Source organism: Calypte anna, chromosome 2 (genome assembly GCF_003957555.1).
Source record: "Calypte anna isolate BGI_N300 chromosome 2, bCalAnn1_v1.p, whole genome shotgun sequence".
Classification (NCBI taxonomy): Eukaryota; Metazoa; Chordata; class Aves; order Apodiformes; family Trochilidae; genus Calypte; species Calypte anna.
Genome location: NC_044245.1, coordinates 132,194,976 through 132,217,745, shown reverse-complemented (window position 1 = coordinate 132,217,745; position 22,770 = coordinate 132,194,976). Strand labels below are relative to the sequence as shown.

The window sequence follows — 22,770 nt, the reverse complement described above, 5'->3', positions numbered from 1 at the left end:
AATACTATTAGCATCCACAGGGCTGTTCATCTGCTTTGTTTTCTTTCACTACAACAGCAAGCAATGGAAGGAGCAAGATTAAAGCCCAGACTATGGATATCATTTTAGAGCTATTCAAATACAGAGAAGCTTAAATGATCATACCTCAGCTGTGCAGGCCTATTGCAACTCGTGTTTTACTTCCCAAATATACTGGGTTTAAAACAGAGCAGACTGCAGTTTTGATAACATCTGCTACAACAAATAACAAAAAAAAAAAGTGTGAAGTCTGATGAATGTTTAAACAGAACATTTTTTATGGATCAGCTAAATCTTTTCTGCTTTTTAATTAAAAGTAAAGAAAATGGAACTTAATTATCCTGTAAAGATTAGCTTGTGGGCATCTTCCTGTAAATTACTTCTAATTGAAAGCAAATTGTCAAGTGACATTCAAAGTACTGTCCTTTAAAACACAGCTGTTCTATTGCTGATTTCAGTACATTACAGTGCTTCCTTGTTACAGTAAGGCATATTTGAATATTTTAACAATTTGACTGGTTTTGTATGGATTTCCATTTAGTATATCTTAATCACGTTCCCGCCTCCAAAAATCGGAAGCAATATGAGCTAACTTATTGTACCAAATATCCTAAAGTAATTTCTCTCAGCCTTTCATTACGAAGCTTATCGGTTAACAGATTAGCACAGGGCATGGGTAACCGAGCAGTTCCGGCTGGCAGCCCCCTCCCCAGCCTCCTACCCAGAGCATTCCTACTGCTGGGAGCCAATTAACTAGCACAGCATTTTCAATATTTGAAGCAATTTCAAGTTTTAGTTTTGCTGGACAAACCACAAGCTGACAGTTTACATTGTGTGTCTTCTAATTATTTACAAATTTATAAATCTTTGTGGCACTATTTGATATACTTGCATAGTAAATCCCCAATATTCAAAAGAGCAAGATAAAACTATGGAACATTAATGTAAGTTTATTAAATACATTCGATCGTTTTGATAAAACACTTAAATGTGACTTACATTCTACTTGGAACTACAGCCTCAACCTAAAAACCTATTACTGTCTTTTATTAAATCTTAGTTGAGACTGCAAGATTTCATTTGGATGGATTAGATTTCATCCTTCTTGCATATGTGCTCATATGACCCAGGAAAAAAAGTAATTTTAACCTATAATCACAAACAAATAAAAAACATACAAACAGAGGGGAATTACACATTTCCACAGAAGTTACTATATCATTTAGCATTTCTAGATCTTCCCACTTTTACAACTTCATTGTCTCCAAGACTCTGAATTTACACACTTCTCTGTGACAGTGAAAATATATTCTTAAAAATTTGACATGAAAAGTGTAATGCTTTCCAGCATTAGGCCTGAAAAGCATGTCTAGGGCTAAATAGAACAGAAATGGCTTAAGAGAGATGTTCAGACACGTTTGTTTCAGACAGCAAGAAATAGTACTTGCATATTAAGAGCTGTGATATATGACACAGTTTGCCAGCACAAGGCTGAGGAAGGGCTTTAATGCCCAGATATTGGAGAGGTTGAACTGGAAGGGACTGTTCAGGATATAATTTGATTGTTTTCAGAACCAGCAGCCTAGGTAGCTTCACCATTTTGTAAGGAAATGGTAGTACCACTGGAGTTCTACTGCTTGTGAGACACTCATAATATTTCCCCTCCTCTTTTAATCTCCAGAATATATAATACGTGCCTTGTAGCCCTCAGCCAAATTCAGACTCATATGTGTGCTTCAAAAGATTGTTTGCTAAGCTAAAAACCTATTTATAAATATGCAAAGTCGTCACTGGATTTAGGGAAAAGTACTCTTTCTTCTTACTGTAGTATGAAGTTGCAAATAGTAATCTAAAACAACAATAAGAAAACATTTTAAGAAATATTTTAGTAAGATCTTAATTCTATTTGAACTTAGATTCTCTAGTTTCTTATCAGGCTCACCGTGTATGTGAACAACTTGAATTTTTTTCAAGTAAAAAGGAAATAAGACACAGACCAATTTTTATGGTACTTTGGTTTCCACTCTTCTTTTGTGGATTTTTTTCCCTCACTTTAGGTAGGAATGATACAGGAAAGAAAATTCTCTTGCATTATATCCTACAGGCAATGAAATATGTGGCTTTCCATATTTACTGTGGAAGTGAAATTAGAAAGACTAATATTATTTTGCAAGAAATAGACTTAAGTCTCTAAGACATAAAGAACATCCAGTATCTTCTTAAAATCAGGGGTTTTCAATCTCATCTGCAAATTGTACTACTAGAAGAACATCCTACATGACCAGCAGCTGGTGTTAGCCATAAGAATGCAGCTAATGTCTTCACAATCATTATGCATTGTAAGCACTGCAGTAGTCACCTAGGACAAGAAGATTAAGAACCATCCATTACTTGTTCTTTGAAGTTACATGTCAAAGTCCAAGATACAGAAAAATAGCCTGGTAGTTGTTATTGCCATGTTCTCTAAAAAACATTGGAAATCGAAACAAGCAAGAATTTAAAAAAATACTACTTTTAATACCTTAGTGAAATCAGAACACTAGAAGAGGTCATTTTTGAAGTAACTGATGTTCTTTACTGCCTCTGATACCTTGAGAAAAACACATGCTACTAGGCTGCCCCAGCAGCCTCATCAATACTGTCTGTGGGGTGTGCTGAGAAACTTCTGTGTAGATTACAGTACCTTTTGTAATACATGCAGAATACAGTACTAAAGCTGAACCTACAAATCATTTAAGGATCATTACTCTCCTAAAAAAAATCTTGAGATCACCTTAACTTAATATGCCTTTCTGACATTCCCACTCCAACACTTGTTTTTCCCCTTTTTCAACATGATGTCTGAAACAGCACATCCACTGCTGTGCCCTGAAAGTGCAGATAGGGGGAAGCAGAAACTGAACTTCGTGACTACAACAATCTTTTTTATATGTTTTAATTTATAAATGTATGATTGGTTTCTGTGATAATGTTCTGCATGATCCTTTGTCAAGACAGCTAGGCATTACTTTTGTTCTGACATTTACCATTAAAAGATGAAAGAAGTCTGATAATACACATTAAAGGGACAGAGAACCTCAAAACTTCAAGGAGAGACCCTCTAGGACCAAAGGAGAAACAGCATTTAAGAGACCTTAATAAAGGAGGAACAGCAACAGTAACAAAAAAATAAACAAACAAAAACATAACAAAGAAAACAAACAAAAACCCTCCAAACAAGCAAACAACAAAAAGACAAAACAAAAAACAAACCCAAAAACAACCAAACAAAATCTACAGAGGTCTCAATAAAGACCAATGCGCCTGTCCCTAAACCAAAGCTATTCCTGGTCAATAGGGAAATTTAGGAATAATTAAAAAAAATTAATTGTAAATAAATAAATACATTTTAGAATATGAAAAATCATTCAAATTTGGGGGAGAATGGGAGGTATAAGAGAAGATTCACAAAATATGTACCACCACTGGTCAAAAGTCAGACAGCAAACTTGTATACACACGGTGCCTGAGTAGCTGAATGTGTCCTGGAAATCCCTGATGTGCTTTCTTACAAAAAATACAGTTAGCATAGAAATCAAAGTTTATTTATTTGGAATAAGCCTGACACATTTTACCATCACTGTTAAACTTTTCCTAACAGGCTATTCACCACTTTTCCTTCATGGAAAAATTAAAATAAATTTTTAAATTATTTTAAACAAAATTCAAACTTTAGACTGTAGAATCATACGACAAGTTGTCTGTAAGCAAATCATATTCACTGAGGAAAATCAACTTGCTGTTTTCTTTCTATTACATACAGGGCCAACAGTAAATCACACAGCACAGCCAAATATAAATACTGTTTTCTGGAACTCTTATTAAATGCAGGCATAAGAAACAGGTAAATCCCACACATCTACCACACCCAGTATTGACCCTTCATTCTCACAAATTTATGGTTATATCCTCCCATTTCATGTGGGTTTCTTTAGTATGGCTGTAAATCCAACTATAAAAATATTAATAATTCTATTACTATTATTACAGCCATTATCATTCTTATACATTACTTGAATTACAATTATATTTAAGTAAAATTAACACTTAAAAACCATAAATTTTTATAATTTTTTTTTTTTACTTTCAGTAAATGGAAACTGAAATTCTTTGTGCTATTAGACTATTTTCTGAATAGCACTGTGGAAAAGAGGACTATTATACACATACACATGAATAAGTGACCACCATCTTGAACATATCATAGACCTCGTAAGCCAACTCCAGGCTCTGCCTTATGAGATAGAACAGCCTTTGCCATACAGTTCTCCTATCCACTGGAACCCTTTTAGTGTCAGGAATGCTTGAGGCCTTTGATCATGGCAGGAAGCAGCAGATTTTAAAAAGGCAGATTTTAAACATTTTCCACAGTTACTCCTATCCAGACATCAAAAACACAAATCACAAAAAGAAACAACTTAGAGCTTCTGAAACATGAAGCAGGTGATTTTCAATAAAATCGACAAGTGTAATAGTTCTCATAAACAAAAGGTAAGGACAAAAACCAAGATCTCTCCGATTTGGGTTTGGTCTTTGAGGAAGTATTTTTGGTATATTAATCCTGCTAAGACAGTAGCATAGCACTACGGAATGTGTAAGCCTTAAATGTCTCCTTTCATTAAAGCCAGATCACTGAAATCCCTGAATCATATGCAAAAAATGCACTGGGAAGTTCACATACAGTTCTGCTTCTGAAAGTAAATGAAGCCATCAAGTTAGAGCATGTCTAATGCATCTTGGTACGCCCTCCCTATGATTAGGATATCAGTGCTTACAAACAAAATTACTAAAGATTCTACAGTAGTAACAAGAAAGAGGGAGAAAAAACGTGTCCCCCCCAAAAAATCAGTCTTTCGCTTTAACACAAGATCCAAAAACTTTTCTTAGTTTCTTCAGAGTTCCCTGTCTGTATTTAAGAACATTCATGTATGCACATGCAGGTATAAGCATGCTGTTTCTGACATGTCTCATTTCTGGGTTTAAAAAAATGGGAAATAAAATTTCTACTACACAACAATGAACACTAATTCACTCTTTAGCCTAAGGGAGCTAATAAGAAGATGCTTCCCTTTGTGGCCTAATGCAAATAAGAATTTGAATATTTGGGTAACATTTTAATGTTAAATAGATTTATCAAATACATTCCTGTTTTACATATAAAAAAACCGAAAACTTATTTTAAGCCAAAGTAACTTGCTATTATTCTATATTTTTTACAACAATATAAAATAGAAGTATATTTAAAACATACACGGGTGACATTTTCCATCTGACTTCTATTCATGAGGTCATTACAGGTAAAAGAAAAATTTCTTATATGTTATTATTATCCTTAGGATTTCACTTCTATTTCAAAATTGAAAGGAAATCACATCATATGCCAGCACCTGTGGTATCTAACTAGTGGATACATCCTGATATTTAAACCATTATTGGATGCCCAACACAATATAACAACAAGCTATTGATTTCTTTGGAATGTTACCTTTATTGCTACAGAAGAAAAAAAGACAAGATCAAGTAAGATCTTCAGAGAGTAAAAACACATTGCTACTAAGTAAAATAAATCTACATAAAATTTTTAATTCAATTTTTTTAATTATTTCTAATATGTTCCACAATATCAAGATTGTCTCTTTAAAAACTTCACATACTGAATTTTAAGATGGTATTAAATGGAAATTTCAACCAGATGGGAAGAGATAATCTGAAATTCAGATTATCCTTCTCGAAGTCTTCCATTTTATGAAATTTTGTGATACGCCCTTACAGGAGATTGGCACCCAAGAAGTTCTTACAGGCATTTTCACATCCACTCCTACTCCTACACTGTGGAGATATTTTAGATACCCATCTTCCAAGGACAAGGCATAACAGGTTGCAGTATGGCAAACTATTCACTATTTCTCAGACTAAAGTTCCAGAATATTCCCCATATGGACTGTGGGGGAATCCTACTCTTTTGTAAATTGCCTAAGAGAAAATAATTTGTTTTCAGTGTTCCCACATTGATCATATTTCTTCATCACAAAGTAAAAATGTTAATTTAGCAACCTTCAATTAAAAAAAAAAAATTATCAGAATTATTCAGTGTCAGTTTCCAAACACATACATGCCATGCATGGGCAAATTACTGAGTATATGAGTATATTAAAAAAATAAATAAATAAAAAAAATTATTTTTTTTTTAATAGTTGATTCCTGAGCTATTAATAACTGCAAAAAAAAAAGTGTTATCATCTTTATTACAGACCAATGTCTACTTCATTAAAGAAAATGTTGTTTATGATATTAAGTTTAAATATGTTATGCATGTTAAATTCTCATCTACATGTATTAATTAAGATGTAGCATTTTGCTACATGAACCTTTATTTAGACAGATGCTCCCCATACTTTTACTCATACAGCCAGGCTGCATTAAGAAAATCCTTCTAAAAACATAAGTTTTCACATGATTCACCTTTCAGACTGGAGTCATTGCTGGGCAATGTAAAGAAACATGCATACAGCAAAGAACCAAACCACAAGGGAATCCCCTCTGCTCTTGGAGGAAGGATTTACATTCATAGGTGAAATTTCTATGTGCTCTTTCTAGCAATACAGAAGTACTTTTTGCCACAATCTCAAAGTACAAGAGCAGCAAAGGATATAGTGCACAGAAAAACACTGTGTGCATGTATATACAAGCACAATCTAACAATTATAAAATATGTTCTCTCAGATTATGCAAACGTCATAAATTCTTAATTTTTAAAGACTGCATATGCCTGCTTCCTATCCCATTCCACCTTCTTCCAAAACTACAGTCTTTTAGTAATTTGAAACTGTAATATCAGGAAATAGCTTCTTTTAGATTTTATGTGAAAAGAATTATGATAAAAATAGCATTTTTTCTCACATGAGTAAACTGAAAAAAATCTTCAGTTTTTACAATTATTTTAACTTTTCTTCTAACAAAAGAACTTGCAACATTTACCCAGGTTCTTATGTGGTACATGTCATGTAACAATATAAAATTTATTTCCAATATATAGGCAGCTAGTAATGGCTATCACAAACATTGCTTGTTACTGCCCTAAGTAATCACATAAAACAGCATGTAACTGACTTCTCAAAAGTCTGAGTTCTGTTGAGCTTTCTTTCTGTTTATGAGTGCAGTGACTGACGGTGTAAGTAGGACATTTCAATATAGAAGGACAGTCTTGAAAGACAAAAAAACATTAATACCTGAGTAAATACATAAACACACAATAACTCCAAGTTAACATACAACAACAGTCATTCTTCTATATAAGTGGGATTATATATGACAGAAAAAAGTTCAAAATCAGTATCAGTACCTTAAAAGCATGAAGTGCGTGTAGCAGAAGGATCACCTTTGGAAAGAATTAAAATAACAGGGGAGCTCACATTCAGCATCACAGCAAGTTGTTCTGGGTTCCAGATATTTAAAAAAAAAAAAAGCCACAAAACAAAACAAAAAAACAAAGAAAACAAAAAAGCAAAAAACAAACCCAAACCAACATATAACACAAGGTGTGGTGTGTGGGGGAAATAAACCAAAAAAACCACAACAACCCATAACCTCCCCCCTTAAAAAAAAAGCAACCACACAAAAAAAACCCAGCCCAAAACAAACAAACAAAAACCCCAACCAACCAAAAAAAAACAGAAAAGAAAAAAAACAAAAAACCAATAGACAAACCCCAACAAAAAAATATACACACTTCAGAGTTCAACACTGATCTGACTACTAGTCTGATTTTTGGGAGCCTGTTTGCAGATGCGGTAGAGTTATCAATCCGAACAGACACACAATCCGGGTCCAATGTCACTTCTCCTCATTATGTTAATAGTTAATACATGCAAATGAAAACACTCTAGCAATTTGATTTCTTTGAAGATAGTTTGCATATTGTCTTAGCCATAATGACTGTACACTTCTCTCAGCCTCGATTTATGCAAGGGTAGTTTAGTTCATTTTTATCAGCTCAAGTTCATTTTGGCTGCTACTGGAATGTATGTGTGTTTCTTTTTTACCTTTCACCTAATTACCATTCAGGTACCATAAGCAGATTTTTCATGCTATTGGTGTTTTTCTTAATTAAGAAACAAATGAATTCTCCCTAGCAAAAAAGATGGAACAACAGAATAAGATGCCAGAGGCTGATGTTCTGCTTCTTAAATGAAGCTGCTTCATTGTTAGGTGTCTGTTACGAAGGGGCACAAGTGTAATGAGTTTATTGCAAACACTATAGAAGTAAAAGCATAAACAGTACATTTAAAATTATGAATGAATACATAAATATTGGTCTTACCAGCATAGCTCAACTAAAATTTTATCCCTTCCTTCAGAAGAGTAAGTTCTTTAAGTATAAATTATTCTTCACATCTGGAAAGCCCCAGGTTCTAATCCCAGCCCAGAGTGAATCCTTTCTTTTTCCTTTGTCTATTATCTGCACCCTGCTTGTGTGTTCATGTTGTTCAATTAAGAAGGTACCTGAATTTACCACTGAGAGGAATTTTGTTTCTTTTCTTTTATCCTTTCAGCAGAGTAAGTCTCTCTCTCTTACTTTCACTCCCTCTTATCCCTCCACCCCCATTATTCTCATTTCTAAATTGTGCTTTTCTGCTTCCTTTAAGTGCTAGGTTTTCCTATGCAATCACAGTATCACCACCACTACCACCTCTAAGAAATTCATGACAGTATGCTTGTCAGGATGGTATTACCCCACCGTAACATAACAAGAAATTTAGAACTTTGAAGTACCAAGGCCTTCTAGGAAGGTTGCATTCTTCTTTTAACACAGCCCATACATTAGGGGACACGGTCCCTTAAACTATATGGCACATGCCACAGGATGGGTATTGGGGTTTGGTAACAGAGGCTGAGAGATCATTTAGTCCTAGAATTCAGAACTGTAACATAAAGTCAAACATCAGCCTTAATCTCAACAGTTTAAATGCAAAGACCAACACTGACATCTTATTTGCAATGAATACACATTAATTGTATAAGAACTGGAAAGAAAATATCTGAAAATACTTCTGTGAAGTTGAGATTAAATCCTGGTATTCCTCGTGGACATATAATCTCTAAATGTTTCCACTGGAACTGTAAGAATATAAGAACTATAAAACCGGTATCTCCCCACACCCACAAGAAATTAACTCACTTTTCAGTTCAGACACTTCTCTGTTATGCAAACAGGGAACACCAGGTAAAGAATGAAAACCAAAATATATTTTTAGTATGGTCTTAACCATAAATCAATTTTGAGATAATCGATATCATCCTGAAATACTGCATATTGTCTTGGAGAAATACAAATAGGTCTGTTCCCAACAGAAATTGATCTTCAATAGGAAATCTTTCTGCATTTTCTCCATCTGATTTAAAAATTGTTTTGGACAAAGTGTCAAATTTATCTTCTGCTTAATCAACAGCATCATACAAGGGGTCTCATCAATATTAATACTAAATTAATGTACCTCTTAATTAAAAAAGTATGTGTCATAAGGCAGCGATAGATGTATTTTGAAATGGAAACTATGGAAATGTGTGAGGACTTTTTTCCTCCCACTTCCTTCCTCTCAACGTTTGTTGGAGGTTGTTTTTTTCTCTCAGCCAGAGAAAGCCAGATCCAACACAGAAAGCAATTTAACAGTATGATGTTTCTATTTATGTCTCTGCTTTGTCAAAGAAAAATACCATAATTCCAGATTTTTTCTTCTTAAAATATACAAAGATGACAAATACGAAGAAATCAAAGATTCAATTTTTTTTCATTTTTCTACTGACTTTATACATGCAATTCAGCTTAAGAACAGCGTAACTGTTCTTGTTTTACACCATTTTCAGTGAGAAGAAAATCAAGCCTCCTGTAAAGCTGTGCTAGTAGTCTCCACATAGTAAACAACAAACCTTTGCTCTTCACCGACTGGACTCTCTTTCTGCATCTCCGCTGCAGTCCCAACTTCATTTTTCCTCTCAATCAGTCTCTGACCTCCTCACATGGTGTCCCTGCCAAATTCTTGGCATTGGAAGTGAGGGGGAAGAGGCCATACCATAAGCGTGTTGATAATGAAGAGATAGAAATAGAAAACCAGCTGGATTGTCCTAATAAAGTATGTCTGGGATTCAGAGACACAACAACTCCCTGTTCAGGTCACTGTTCAGCTTTTAACCCTTTGCATTCCAGCTTGACCTTCCACTATCTTCATTAAATTAACATTTAATATGAAATTGTACTTGAAAAATTCACTTTGATTTCAATGAAACCTATGACCTGCTTCTGTCTAACTGTATTTTAATTATTTCATTTTTGCCTGAGACATGCAAGTCAGTCCTGAAAGATATTTTTGCTTATTGTTTTCTCTTTTCCTGCTATCTCAAAAGTGCCAATACTGTCATCTTGGATCTTTACTCTTTTGCTGAAGTATGTCTTGGCTGTGTGATGCAATTTAAAAGCTTCCTAAATCTCCAGTGTAGTAAGTTACTGTTTTCTCTTTACATCAGTTATTAACACTGTAAGTAAAACAGGTGCTAATACACACAAAAAACCCACCCACCCTTTATTTAGCTACATCAGTGAGCCCTTAGTGCTAAGAAATTCCTATTTAAGCTGATTTGATCTTTTCCAGTATCGCACTAAGGACTTCCCCACGCAGCCCTCATATTCATTTATAGCAATAGTAAGACCTTCATCTCTAGTAACAAGTAAAATCAAGAAAGAAGGAAAATAAACTTTGTGGTTTTGTTTTTGCATCTTTAGCCACACTATGCATCTTTTTCACAAAGTATTACCAAGCAAAAAGGGCAGAAACCCAATGACCTGAAGTCATAATACAGTGGCCAAACCACCAAGCTTATTTCCTCTTGCTCTTCATTTTCCAGTGACTGGCCACAGAAAACAAAGGCAGATGACAGTGATGGACAGTTCTCAATTTCTTGATAATATGTGACTTATTCCAGTATGGCACAACTTCAGCAGCTTCATTGAAAAATTTTAATTACTCATTCAGAAAAGAAATATTCTGAAATTATTTATAGAAATTATTAATCAAAAGTAATTTCCAAGCTATGAAACAGCTGTACTACATGTGAGGATACATTTTAAAAAAGCAAAAAAACCCAAAACACAGCAAAACAAAACATACTTTAAAAATGGCTAAGATATCACTGCTTTGTTTTTCTGTCTATAAATACTCTTCAAAAAAGGAAAATAATAATTAACTTGTAGACAATACAATTTAGATCTTACCAGTTAACACTAATACAGGGAAGAATTAATGAAACACTGGTGTTTAGTTTTTAGAAAAGTATTTCCTCTAAGGCAACACATATAAATACATAACTATAGTCATATTTCCAGTCCCTCAGTCACTGCCAGCAGAACACTGAGATGCACTTTTTCTTCCCATTTCTACTTACTGGCAATTTTAAAAAGTGCAGCAGAGGCCAGATGGGATGACCAAGAAACAGTGTCTTTTCCCAACTTCACCATTCCCAAATTTACATTTACCTTAATTATAATCATTAAATTCTTTCCATGTGCCTGGTACAACAAGTGTCTACAAGGCTTAACCTAATTATTCCATATAGTGGATTCAGGAAGAGCTACATGGCACTACTTCAACATTATTTCTGTTAACTCTGCAAACTATTGCCCTTTCGAGTCCGTTTAGCTGTACAGGCAACCCAACTATAGGTAGGTAGACAGACAGACAGATATTTAGACATATATAAATAATCTATTTATTTCCTATATATACTTGTAAGAACATTCTTACAAAAATTTACAAGGCCTGGATTTCTTTTCTTAGAATTATGAGATCAAAGCAATAGGTTCACCCTTCTTTTTTCATTAAGAGGTATTTTTATAACTAGCAATCTTTACTGAGAAGACAAGTAATGGTAAAAGTACAGAAGCTGTACTGCATCAGGTATTACAGGTCTCAAAGGCCATGACTTCTATACCAGGCTCTACCAGTGCTGACCTGTTAAGCCATTTCCAGTCTCTGGCCTTAAATTTTGCCAAAAACTGAAAAACTGGGTAACGATATTGATTGTTCTTCAAAGAGGAAAAATACAAAGCAGCAGACTATTATTACTAACCAAAAGATAAGCCTCACACATAAAATTAAGCCTCACACTAACATTTGGTCTCCCTACAAACACCACCTACTACTCTGATGGAGATTAAGTAATTAACATCAGGTAAGAACCACCATCACACAAAAGGGGTATATGGCATGAAACACTCAGTGAATCAAATGCAAAAAAAAGCCAAAACAAAACCAAAACAAAACCAAAAAAACCACAAAGAAAACCCAAGTAATCTAATATAGATCTCCTGTTATATGAAGGAATCACATGCAGAAAATCTTAACATTGCATGAATTGTTCCCTTCTAGGAACAGATTGAACTCCCACCAATTTTTTGAGGCTTTTCTCACATTTAACAGCATTCAAGTCATTCTTCACAAAAACTGAAATGTAATGTAAATAAGTGAGAATACAATAACAACTATCCAACATATTACATGAGGACAACTTGGGAAGTAAAAGCTAAAGCATAAAAATCATGACACTTGTCAAAAAAAAAAACAGAAAAACAAGGACAGAAAAGGAGATGACCACATATGGGCAAAATATTTTTCTATGAATAATTCAATCAGAACTAAACTAAGTGTTTAGTGATAACTCAGTTCCCATAAATACATTTTATTTTCACTGAAACTTATATTGTATTTATCAAAAGGCTGAGATAACTTCCATGCAAAACTTAGTACCTGCCAATTTAGTTTCATCTCTTTGTCCATTCTTTAGAAACATTTTTACAGAAATTCAAAACTCTTCATTTACTGTCTTGGTTTATATCACTTCTATTTGAAAAATTATTCATGATATTTACAAATGCAGTCCAGTTTTCCATAACATGCATTCATTCTTTGAAATGTCACAAATTCTGGTATATTATAAATGGCAGATATATAAAGCAAGTCATTAGGCATACATTGAAGATGCATCATCCCACCATTTTACATCCTGGTGTAAAATGGTCCACCAGACCTGGCATTGGCCATGTTTTGTTTGTTTGTTTTTTTTTATTTCCTGGGCATAATAGTCTGTATTTAAATGCCTGGCATCGTAAAATCACTCAGAATGTGAAAACATCTGATATATATAAAGGAGGAACTGACTTTGGTAATTTTAGTTCAAATTTCAAAAAACTTAGAATAAAAAGCTAGGGGAAATAAACTGGATTGTTATCCCTATAGTAGTGTAACATTAACATCGAAGACACAACCTATTTCCAAGTCAAAAATCCATACCATTAGGAGCAACTTTATAAAACAGGTATGTCATAGCCTTCAAGTTCAGAGGTTTCATTGTAGCTCCCCCTACTTATCTTGCTAGAAAGTAAGATTTTATTCTGAAATTAAGTATTTCTGCATGTCTTTTGGAAGACAGAAAGGAAAAACTTCTAAAAGCTATACTTGGCTATTTTGACACACAATAAAGACCAAGGTATAGAACACATTTGTATTAAAATACATGGAAATTTTCAGTAAAAGAAGGATAACAGTAGAGCTTAATGAGAGAAATGGGCATGAAAGAATCGGAATGCTACTCCCAATAGCACCACTTAGGGCATATTATTACCTGATTTCAACAAGAGCTGAATGTGTTGATAACCTCTTAATGTCAGGCATCATTATCCCCCCCAAAAAAAGTACGAAATCTTAACATTTTATTTTGCTGTTACTGAAACTGAGATAATATTTCCAGAGTTTGTGTGTTTCAAGGGGTCTTTTTAATTTACAGCATACTACATTACTTGAAGATTGAAAAATAACTTCATAATTTCAAGCCACTTGCTTTTGTATAATACCTTTATCTGTAGCAGTTTTTTCTTGAAAGAAGTGTATTTTATACTGATCTGCTGCTATACATTAAGTTACATGCCTCAACTCATACTAACTTTACATATATTAAGATACATATATCCACACATTTATGTAAGTATAATTTTAAGGATTCTTAAAGAAAGATATTGTTAGAAATAGTTCTCAAGGTCAAATTCACAGGCAAAACACTTCTATACCTGCAAACACAAAAACCTTTCTATTTATTTTGTTAGTATTTTACAGTTTCGGGGTTGGGTTTTTGTTTGGTTTGGTTTTTTTGCATAACCTGTGATAAAGATACTCTATTAATTTCTTGAAAATATGAACTGTCATTGAAGAATCATTCATTATCTTAGTTTTCAGTTCACCTCAGATGACAATAGTGAAGCCTCTAAAAAGATGCCAAATAATGCCATCTGCATCTTGGTACTTGTAGTAACCAGAACATCTGTCTAATAAGAAATTGATAAAGACTAGTAAATTGATGCTACCTTATTTATTTTTTTTTCTTACAGCAAATCGATATTTTAATAATAAACATGATGAGTCATCACCAACTTTTATATGGTTTTTAACATCCCTGCAAACAAAATCTGTATCATTGCACAACTCAGCACTTCAGTAAATAGCATTCTGGAAGAATGTTGGGCTGGATTAACATAAAATTATACCAAGTTAAACATAAAATACAAGCCAAAACTGAAATTATTTTCCTGATGGAATCACATGAATTTGTATTCTCAAAAGATTTTCTGTGAATGCAAAAATGAGTTCCCAGTTTCAAAGACAAGTAAATAATTCCTCTCTTATGCGGGTATTTTTCATGGTACAACGTGTACCATGCCACAAATACATAGCAAGAGTAACACTCCAAATATTTCTCTCTCATTTGTTTTCTAATGCAGAGGCCACACCTTAAAAAACAATGTTTTGACTGACCATTGATATTGAAAAACAAATTTAGCAGGACATTTGTGGTGTGAGTAGTCCATACCTGAATTCCACCTTCTTTCTTGACAGTGAAAAGTTTGAACCAACAGTTAAAGAGCATCAACATGAATGTCAGACTAATCAGACCAGTCACAACATCACCAAAGCACACTCCCACTTAAATGAGATTTCCTAAGATGCAGGACTAATCATAAAATTACACAGCCTAGCTGGGCTAAGTAGCTGATTGTTACTCCCCATTTGCAAGAACTGCTGATCTTGATTGTTTTGGCTACATGACTTTCCCCCTTCTCCCCCCCTTTTTCATTCACCAACACAGATCTTTCTCTTTGTTTAATTAAATGGGCCACAGTTGTATACCCTAGAGGGTAAAACTCCCAAATAGGCTAACTTCCCTGGTAAGACATAAATATAAATATGAGTTTGAATAAAACTCTAATCAAGCTCTCTTCAGTCTTATTAAGTAGAAAATTATACTTGGAAAAACTTCAATACAGGATGGTCAAAAAAGAGCTACTGTGATGCAACATTTGTCTAAGAAATGCACCTGAAATTTGAATCCTATCTGCAAATTATACATGAGCTTTTACAGTTTATTTCAGATCACTGGCAGAAATGCTGTGAGAGCTCAGCTTAACATAGGAAAACCCAACATAGCTCTGATTTAAAGGAATGCACCATGATATTAACATCATGGAAGAAGCTTTTAAATACTTCCAGAGTCTTGTCTTAAATCTACATTCATAAATATTTCTCTAAACCTTGAGTCTCTGTGTTTCAAAACATGCCTTTAACATGCACCTCAGGTTAAAAAATAGACAGGATAAAACTCTGTATTTCTTGCATAAGACCTTTGTCACTATTGTTTTTTAAATGAAACAGGTCCCCAGAGATTAGACAGTAAGAAAACAGCCTTGCTTGAAGTATAACTAATCACTGTTCAAATGACCATCAGTTCACCCACACTGATCACTTATTACTGGTAGCACTCCAGGTTATACTACAGATTCTTTCATACTGCATTCCAGCTATACTATCAGCAATACAGCACCTTGCAGAATTCATCTTACTGATATTAAGCCAGCAGCATTAGCTGAGACCCAACTGTCCTTTGGAGATGTGACCCTTAAAACTCAGAGAAAAGTGATACATTATAAAGGATTTCTAGAGAGTATCAAACTGTCCAAAAATCTAAATTTAAATCCAAGCTGTCCAAATTCCAATTCCGTGGCAGTTGTACACATTTTCATGGATGCATTGAAAATCTTTTTCATTTAAAAGTTATTACATCTGGATGTTCTTTTACACATTTTCCCCTTTTGTGCCTATTACACAGTCAGGTCTAATTGCAAATATGCTATGAAAAAAAAAAACCCAAAACAACAAAACAGCAACACATTGAAACTCCTATAAACACTCAGTTGCTCATGGTAGTCATAGATTGATAAATAATATTTGGTTCACAAAACCACAATTCACATAAATTTATTTCAGTGATACTTAAGTATACCATGCTCTCAATCTAGTAAAAATTACATAATTCTACCTATGAGATACAATGTGTTATCCTGTACATAATGGGTAACAGAATAATATTATTTCATAAACTGAATTTATTCACAATGTTTCCTTACAGTTCCTCAATATCCATGCAATATAAAACTCTCATTGCAGCTGCAGTGAAAAATTTACTGTGGAAAACATTTTTTAAAACCAGATTGTTTATAAAATATGTAATCCTTTGAATTATGATATATATAAAAATTATGATAGTTATTTCTGTAATTCCCTTGTCCAACAGGTATACTCCCTCTTTTCATTTCCTTCTCTCACCACTTCAGCCTTATTTTTTTAATACTGACCAGATTACCTGGCCTTCCAGTGGACCATGAAAAGTTACATCTTGTAACTAAAGAAAAACATAATCCAGTACCCCACCTTGTGGGAACCCAGCACTGCCAGACACTATACAGAAACTGACCTTTTTGTCCTTCAGACTTGCCTACCAGGCCCCATCTTCTATCGCAAAAGCCAAATCATCTGATCCCAAACTAACTGTCAACTGCTTGTGATGGTGGGGAAGCCAGACATCAATCAATCAGTTTTTATCAGAGCCACTCTTCGTTTTTCTGTTGTGCTCATCTTATCATCTGACCCAGTTGTAGCCCTGACTTCAGAAGCTTAAGTAACTTGATGACAAAATATGCGTCTGTTTGTCCAAGATGCACATTGTTAAAGAGTGCATTTGTATTTTTAGCAAGTAGCTAATAGTTTTTGCAGATAAACTGTCAAATAGTTGGGATTTTTCTCAGTTCCTAAGGTTTTTAGTTTTCACTGAAATACTATGATGCATTTTTGGAACAATTAGGAAGTAATTTTGGCTTTGTTTTGTTTTAAATAGAAATATTGATGCTTTTTCATTAGAAAATTAAGCAGTTTCTTTAAAAACTTTAGCTATTTGCAAGCCAAGAGCCTCTCAAAGATACCAATCTATTCTAAAACACAGTGTCATTCAACTGTACTCCAATACTGTTTGTATGAATATGTGTTATTGTCACATTAAAATTACCCAAACCAACATTACTTCTAGGACATGTTTTTCCCTCTGTATCCTACAAAACTAGAGCATTTTGCTTGAAATGAATGAAGTACAATCAGCAGAAACAATACTCACACCAATCTGACTGAAAGCTTTCAAGAAGGCTGTTACTGCTTCAGAGTCTTTTCATACATGTTTATTAACTGAAGAGTATAATAATAAAAGGTGGAAGGGAGTGGGGGCATTAAAAATAAATAAATAAATAAACAAATAAGCAAATTAAAAACAACTACTACAGCAACTCCAGCTTTGATAATTTTACCATTGTCTTTGCTGGTTTCAGAATTGTGTCCTATTTTGATGCATCAGTTAAATTTCTTTGAATAAAGCTTCATTAAATACACAGCGAAAGTCTTTCTTTTACTTCTTCAAAACTTCTCAGAGAAGAGATCTTTATTGCCATCTAATATGAAGTCTGAATTTGAAAATGAGAAGAGAAAACCTAAAGATACATAGCATTTATGCTTAGGATCTATAGTATGTATCTATAATTTCAAGTAGATCTCACAACATCTTGCAACTATTCATGGTATCTTTCTTTCGTGGTATATTACAAACATTAACCTTCCTGCATGATAATAGAAATATAACCAAGTACTAAATAGGAAGGTTCTAATGATGATCCCAATTACAGTAGTAAAACATGGCATTTCCTTTGGGGCTTTTGCTGCAGCTACAAAAGTAAAAGCTGTATCACCCTCTACAGAATTTTTTCTCAGCCTAAATGAACATCTTTGTGTATCATCAGAAAAAGTCTTTTCAAGATTATTCCATTTCAGCAGAAAAAGTCTTTACAATCGACACACGAAAAGACTTCTCTCACCATATTTGGGTCTATGAGGAATTTCTTATTTTACAGTATAATTCATTCTGTTCTAATTAAAAATCGCTTTTCAATAATTATTGCAAGTGTGTTTAAAAAGTAATTACATTTTTCTGTATCATTTTTGCCACAAAAATATGTAGACTTTTACGTTTCATAGACAATATAAAAAGGAGCACGTATGGCACAGAGGGCAAAAACAGAATCATTATATTCCTTTGAACATAACAAAACCACTTCATTTAAACCAGTCCCTATTTTACTCTATATTTTTATTTTATATAAACCAAACTCAAACACAATTTGGCATTTCTTGTATTTTAAAAGCTCCTATCCCATAAACATTTGCACCTTCATTTTAAGTATTATCATCAACAGGAGTGTTTCTATGAATGAAGTTAAAGAGTGTGTTTCGTAAATTTCTCATACGATATTTTTATATCTTAAAAAAAAAAAAAAAAACACAAAAACCCCAAGAAACCCCAAAACTAAAAAACAAGGGTTTAGACAGGAAACCCAGTAACATGGAAAATGGTGCAGTATTTTACTGCAGTTGGTATTAATACCTTACTAATTGCTTGGAACAGAAAAATGGAGAAGTGTCTGGAATCAACAAGATTTTTACTGTAATCTGCTATACTGATTCTAAGGTAAAAAGACCAAGTACTGTAAAAATGGCATGTGATGTGCAGTTCTATCAGCTAATCACAGACTGAAAACTTCAGGTCTTATTCTCTAGAAGAATAAAGCAACATCACTCTAACTTATCTACATGAGCACAAAGAGTAATGTATCCGAAGAGTTTATAAAGAGATGTACAAGTAACTAGCTACTTAAGCAATAATAATTTGGATAGTCTTACTAAATTGCATTCACTTTGCAAACCTACTGCAATTGAACAAACCTTGATTATTAGGAAAACTTCTATAAAATGATACGATAACACTCGTAAGATAGGAAAGTTAAAGTTCACATTCTAGCTTTATTTACACAGCTGCTGTTAAGAAATTGCATAAAGATTCGATTGACAAATAAAGCACCAAATTATCTCCACAAATATAAAAGTTTTCTGAGGATTATTCAGCTTGCTTCCTAAACATGTTTTAAAATCCTAGCTATTTCTAAAAATATTTAAAAATATTAGTATTTATAAAGGATGACAGTGTTACATAACACCCTACCTCAACATCGGAAATACGGGAGATACTAAAATGAGAAGATAGATGGAAAAAAAACAGGATAAGATTTATTCAAATTCTGTAATATGAAGACGGGAACATTTTTTGTTTATTACAATATTTTTAACTTGAAGAAACTCCTTTCATGGTTATGATTACACAAATAGTATTAGAAGCTATTGAAATATAAGTGAAGATTTTTTACATTTATATCAAACTTAATCCCTTTTTCTTGTTTGAAAAAGAAAAATTTACTGTGACAACCACCCACATCTTCTACCAACTCATGATGGCATTACCCTTTCAAAGCATTAGATAAAACTGAATAATCAATGAGAAATGTCAATACCGAGAAGTGATTCCTTCTGCAGTGTAAGCTTTATGCATGCATTTGGGTTTTGCTTGGTGGGGTTTTTTTGTATTTTTTACAAGAACTCCGCTTCAGTATTGCAACTGTACTGAATTGCTCTCATTACATTTGAGACTTCCCAAAACCATATTTATCTGCACCAGTAAGGCACACAGACTTTTTGTTATTTCACACCCTCTGATTGAAAAAAAAAAAAAAATTAAAATTTCTCTCTAGCAAATATCTAGTAGGCAAGTATTTTGATACTCTTAATCTATGTCTCATATACAGCATGCTCACATACATTTACAAGCAGCAAGGTAAAGAAAATGCACTTGTTTCTCAAAGCAAAACTTGTGCCTGTAATTATTAAGTCTTTGAAGCTCTCAGAACTAGATGTAACCACACTATGACTATATATGCTAAGAAGTCTCAGGTGTATGGTCTAAGATGAGGACTTTTAAAGAGCACTTTTGAATGCAGAAAAAGAAAGCTGCAACATGATAAAACATCATTATAAATATTGTGTTATCGCACACTCATGAGATAATTTTATCAACTTACAAAACTCAAAAATAACTGTAACCAGACTGCAGTGTTCAGATTTTCCATGATGTCTGTTCGCCACTAATACAGGAGTGAATGGAGCACTGATATTATTTCACTGGACTTCTCAGACACCTTTTTGGAAAACTTCTTAAGGGAGAATGCATAATAAAGTATATGCCTTCTACCAATCCATATTCTACGTTTCTGCACCAACTCTATTATTTATCTTCAACTAAGTGGAAGAAATCCTAACCATACACTGCATGGAAGAAGTAACAGTACTGCATAAATGCTACAGAATTTCTTTACTTTCATTTTAAAACCTGCATGTGCAATGCAAAAATTACTATACTGTAAATAATCCTGACTACACAATTCTCCTCTACCATTGTGTCATCTCAGAAAGACAATCCAACAGTAATGGTAATGACGACCTCTCAGACAAGCCTGGGGGCATTAATATTTAAATCTTACCTATCCCTTGTGATTGGAATTCAGCTTCTATTCACAAACAAAAACTAAATCAATGTTCTTAGAGTTCAAACTAGATCCCTAAACAGTTTGCCACTCTCCATGCACAGATAAGATAAACTTTCTTTGACCCAAGAGATGAAGTTGCCATGACGATCAGAGAGTCCACTTTCTATATTGATATTTTGCTGATGTAACAACAAATAGAACCAGATCCCAGGGCTGATAATGGTGATTAATTAATACTAATATTGATCCCTACAAGCAAGAGACAAGGCTATTAACTTGAAGCCTGAAAAGTCAATTGTTACCTGTGGCAGAGATACTAGCAGCTGATTTTGAAACATAATAAACAAATGTGCTATCTTTATGCTAATACCTTTAAAGGGGTATATCCTTCTTTCAAGCACAGTAATTTCACAGTTGAAACCTATTCTTTTTAATTAAATCTTTTTATCTGCATCCAAAGAAGAGAAATTAACTTAAAGATTTCCAACACAAGCTATACAAAAGGCTACAAAGTGAATCCCTGTAATGTGAACTACTAAAAGCATGCTCAAAGAATTCAGTCCAAAGAAAACTTAAGCAGAATTTTTTTAAGAATACACAATACACGAGCCATATGATTTTGAATAAAAATTGTGAACATACATTTATCTAGTAAGAAGCCTATTTGGTCCCACATTTGAATAGAGAAAAATAATAAAAACCTACAGGTGAAAGCCTTACTGTGAAGATAACATCCTTGAAGGTACTTCCCGTGCAAATCGAAGAGCAAAATTGGTTTCAACTACATTTTCATTTACAGGCTATATTTAAATTAACTGCAATTGTATTTTTGTGTTTGACTGATTGCCCACAAACCAAATTTGAGCCATAATGTTAAAACACCTCATCAAGAATCTCTGAGATTCTTTCTCTGCTCTCTTTTGGAACATATTTTTTAAAGTCACAAAAATCTTACATATATTATATAAAAGAAAAGCTCCTCTCCTTTTTATAAACAAAAATCTTGTCCATCTTATAATTTGCTCTAGTCGTCTTACCGGGCAAAGTAGAACAATTTTCTTATGAATTAAAAAATGGTGTTTTGATCAAAGAACGGCTTTTACCAGTATGCTGTATTACTTTACAACAAGTTTCCTTCTTGAAAGCTGCCTTGGTAGTATTTGTGAAGTATATTTTATGTTTAATGGAAATAAGTGGCACTACTAATGGATAGCTTTGTTTCCTCCTCACTTCATTAAACAGACCTATATGAATCTTCATATTAACTCTTATACAGCTAACAAGAATAGGACCTAGTAGATAGCAGAAAAAAATTAAAATATCTGATTTCCTTATTTTCCCTTTCGGCTAAATGTCTTAAAAATATATGCCCATTTATACATGACAACAAATATATATGCTATTTCCACGTACGGTGTGATTACCCTGTAACACAGAGTTGAATTGTTTGCAACAAATACTCATTGTCAGAAAACTAAAAATCATCATTTGTGATTCATACTCAAGAGGTACAGGCAGCTGCTTACCTAGTGCTCTGCTTTGATTAAACTGAAAGCATTGTAAGTGCCTTTAATGTGCTACAGTGCAATTTAAAGGAGACTACAAAGTGAAACTGTCAGAGAAGAAAAATGTCTATTTTTAAAAAAGATAAAAATACTTCATTTCCTATCCTACGTAGCAATGAAGCATGTTAAAGTTCTCCGTGGGGTATATTTTATGTTAATATGGAATTTTGTAAGGGAGAGTAAAATGCAAAAAGAGAGAGATTCTGACCCCTCAATTTTATTTCTAAATTAACCAAGTCTGCTGGATCTCAATGACAGGGCATCAGTGTGCCTTTACTATTGCCTCTATTAAACTTACAAAAC

At 33.5% G+C, this 22,770-nt stretch overlaps 1 protein-coding gene across 2 annotated transcripts in view; it reads right to left on the bottom strand.

The window, feature by feature from the left end:
* ZFPM2 (zinc finger protein, FOG family member 2) overlaps nucleotides 1-22,770 on the bottom strand; it is a 304,056-nt gene that overhangs the window by 276,314 nt on the left and 4,972 nt on the right. The gene's annotated exons all lie outside the window — the stretch shown is intronic.